Genomic DNA, 3,973 nt, shown 5'->3' on the forward strand with positions numbered 1-3,973 from the left:
GTCGCTAGTGTCTTTCATAAACTTTGCAAACTTGGGCATTTGAGTTAACTCATCAACAAGAGGGATGTTTATGTGAAACTGCTTGATTACATTAAGGAATTTCTTGAATTGAGCCTCTTCTTTATCTTGCTTCAACCTAGCCGGATAGGGAATGACCGGCTTGTACTCTTACAACCTTGGTGTTGGTAGTTGAAGGGTTTCCTCATCTTGCTTTTCCTTTCTTCCTTCAACTTCACTCTCACATGGCTTAAGGTCTTCCTGTATGGCTACCCCATTCTCTTTAGTGCTTGAGCCCTCCTCGGCTCGTGCTTCCACCTGTTTCCCGCCTCCCGAGAGTGACGGCTTTCAAATGCTCCCTCAGATTATTTTCAGTGTTACTAGGTAAGCTACCCGGTGGGCGCTCCAAATTTGCCCTAGCAAGTTGTCCAACCCGGTTTTTCAATGATTGAATGGAGGCCTGAACATTCCTCAAAACAGTGTTCACTTCAGCGAATTGATTGTTGATGTTCACAAATTTTGCCTCAAGATCGATCATAAATCTCGCTTAACACATCTTTAGTAGTGAACTTCTTCTCGGCTGTCAAGAGATTGAGGTGGAAGTCCCCTCGTGGCTCAGGTCGATGTTGTCGTTGTTGACCCCAAGAAAAATTTGGGTGATTCCTCCACCCCGGATTATATGTGTTTCCATAAGGATTCCCCGGGCCTCTGGGAGCTCCCCAACATAATCAATCGCCTCAATTAGGGGCATCTAAGGCTATTGAAATTGGGCACTGAACAGTATCATGCCCGGCCCCATAAGTCTCGAAAGACAAAACTACACAAGAATTTGAGCTCGTACCCAACACAAACTGATCGAATCTTTTTGTTAGGGGCCTCAACCTTAGCGCTAGCGCTAGTGTTGTCATTTATCTCATAAATTCCAGCTGCCTTAGGGGTTTTTGCCTAGTAAACCAATGACACTCATTACTTGCCATGTTTTCAATCAAGATTTCAAAGATCCTCGGGGGTTTTTACTACTCACGACCCCTCGCAGCAGACATCGATGAGCTGTCTGGTTGCATAATTCAGGCCATTGCAAAGCATCTGGATCCTCATCCACGAGGAAAAGCCATGATGGGGACACTTGCGTAGGAGATCCTTGAATCTCTCATGTGCCTCAAAGAGTGTCTCGGAGTCCCCTTGTCGGAATGCAGAAATCTCTTGCCTCAATCAAGCGGCTTTGCTTGGTGGGAAATACCTCACAAGAAATTTGTCCACCATTTCCTTCCAAGTGGTGATCGACCCCGGTGCCAATGACGTGAGCCATCTATATGCTGCTCCCCTTAGACTGAAAGGGAATAATCTCAATCTTATCGCATCATCGGACACTGAGTTAATCTTGAAGGTGGAACAAATTTGGAGGAAGCGAGACAAATGCGCATGCGAGTCTACATCAGCTAGCCCGTCAAATTGTACGGAATTTTGGACCATCCAATTGTGCTTGCTTTGATTTCAAAGATATTAGCCGGCACGGTGGGAGCATGCACACTGAATTCCTCACCAGTAAACTGAAGCCTTTCATAATCAGACAAGGTACGCCTTGGTTCTGCCATGACTGAAGGTTCACTAATCTCAACCCGTGTTCCTTGATGTTCTGAACTCTCAGCCACCTCTCTCAATCTTTGATGCAAAGTTCTCTCAATTTCGTCGACCGGTTGTACTAGATTTGTTTGATTTGCACGTGTCATAAGATGGTACCTTGCATAAAATTGAAAGCCAATAATCAAGATATAAGTACGAGATAATAAAATAAAATAAGAACAAGTGAAATGGAAATATATGTACAAAAAGAAGCAGATGAACAAAATAAAAGAAACAATGGCAAAATCAATAAACTCTAAGTTTTCCGAGTATTCCTTGTGGGTTCCCCGGCAACGGCGCCAAAAACTTGATGACCGATCCGCAAGTGCATGGAGTCATCAAGTAATACCCCTCGTGCGAGCACGAGAGAGTCATATTCCCTGGGCCCAAGAATCTACTCTTACTTCCTCTTTGCGTATTGTCTAGCCGAATGATTTGAAGGGTTTCTCTAATCAATTACTTGAAATAAAAGAACTACAAATGGAGTCTATGATAAGGTAGGAGTATAAAATCAGGGGAAAGAAATGGTCACGGATGCGGATTCCCTAGGGGCTACTAAAGTGCAAAGGGTGATAAAAATGTCACGCAATTGAAGGTTTGGACCTAGAGATTTCCTAAATTAGATCAACCCGATGGTCACGGCAATTAACCCCTAATCTGGTATAAGTATTGACACGTGAATTTCTTCCGATCAAATCCTCATACGATCGCATTAACAAGTGGGGAAATCCCTAATAAGGGCCGGAACACAACTTGGTCTAGCCCTAATGGTGGAGGGGTGCAGAATACCCGATGGTCACGGCGATTCGTGACATGAATCCCTTCCAAACTTGGTGAGTCTAGTACAAGGGCGATGGTCACGCTTACCAAGTACAACCTAGCAGCTTGGTTTACAGTAGTTCTCATGTAAGCAACACATCAAATTCACCAAGAATGAATCACAAATACACAACAATTGCAATAGACAAAATTAAATCAACCAAATACACAAGTTCACCATAAGGTTCACCGGCATCCGGTGACCTTGGGGTCTACTCGTCCATGCAAACAAATACAAGCAACAAGTCCATAAAAACAACTACAAATGGCATAAGAAAACTCCCTCAAACAATAGAAGTAGGAAGACAAGCCAAGCTAGGTGGAAATGCTTCCACCAACGCCGCGATGGGGGTGGCTTCCCTCGTCGTCTGCAAACTCCCAAAGAAGAGATCGATGAAGATCTAGCCAAAACTGAGCTTCTCCCTTTGATTTCCCTTCTCCAAAACGTGTGTCTTGCCTCCTAAAGACTGGTGAAAATCGGCTCCAAGAACTCTCCCCAAAAACTCCTCCTCTTGCCCTAGAAAAATCGGTTTCATTTATATCCCGTCAGTCCATGCGGGCATCCATGTGAGCGCATGGAACCCGTGAAGCTCACAGCCAAATGCCAAGAAAACATGTCGGGGCTACAGTACTCAGCTACAGTGTTTTCACTGCCGTGTTTTTGCTACGGTAACCGAGGATTGTAAAATTCCAGCAAATCTCACGGGCACCCATGCGGGTGCATGGAGCTCGTGAAGCTCACAGCCAAATGCCCGCAGTATAAATAGTGATCAGCTACAGTACTGGGGCCCCAAAAATGTCATTTTCGGTGTCGAATTCATCCAATTTGCATTTTTGAGCTACACTCGGCACATTTATGCTCTGCAACACCAAAAGAACAAATTTATACTCAAACGGGCATCAATTCATCAAGATATACACAAATAATAGAAGATCAATACGTATAAAATACGTACATTTAGGCATTTATTAGTCCTATAGAGGGAGTAACGAAACACACGTGCAGGGGGGCCCTAAAGCTCTTATTCGGCCCATAACCCCACAAAGAGATGAAGGAATCAGGGATAGGAGGCTTTCCCCAATTAGCTGAAGCTAGGTCTTAAGCAAATGATGGCCTAAGAATGGATCTACCATTCTGACTAAAATCGAGAAAGCAGCTCATTCTTGAACCATCTGATCCAGAAAAGACCAATGAATCGGCTTTCTTTCCGCTCAACAAAATAGTAAAATGCCCGGTGGAGAATAAGCTCCTAGCATATTTCAGGATGACTTTCGTTTTATATTCATCATGTCTTGAAAGATCCGAATATGACTGAGATTTCCCACGTGCCGTACCATAAATCCTTGTTCTGCTTTCGCTCGCAGCTACTAACAGGGTCTCGCTTGATTTTCTTTCCTTTAGCTACTAAGATGTTTCAGTTCGCTAAGTTTGAAAAGTCCAAATAGTGAAGACTAGCCACGGAGCTTGGATATGGTTTCCCGATAGGAGATCCACGGATCACAGATGCTCTCTCTCCCCATGGCCTTTCGCCTC

At 44.2% G+C, this 3,973-nt stretch overlaps 1 non-coding gene across 1 annotated transcript; it reads left to right on the forward strand.

Annotated features, from left to right (window-relative positions):
* The first annotated feature begins 1,105 nt into the window (after nt 1–1,105).
* LOC120269814 lies at nt 1,106–1,212 on the forward strand. The gene has a single exon (XR_005539448.1). It is a non-coding gene; the product is annotated as a small nucleolar RNA R71 (small nucleolar RNA).
* The last annotated feature ends 2,761 nt before the right edge of the window (nt 1,213–3,973 follow it).

Source organism: Dioscorea cayenensis, chromosome 9 (genome assembly GCF_009730915.1).
Source record: "Dioscorea cayenensis subsp. rotundata cultivar TDr96_F1 chromosome 9, TDr96_F1_v2_PseudoChromosome.rev07_lg8_w22 25.fasta, whole genome shotgun sequence".
NCBI classification, from domain to species: domain Eukaryota; kingdom Viridiplantae; phylum Streptophyta; class Magnoliopsida; order Dioscoreales; family Dioscoreaceae; genus Dioscorea; species Dioscorea cayenensis.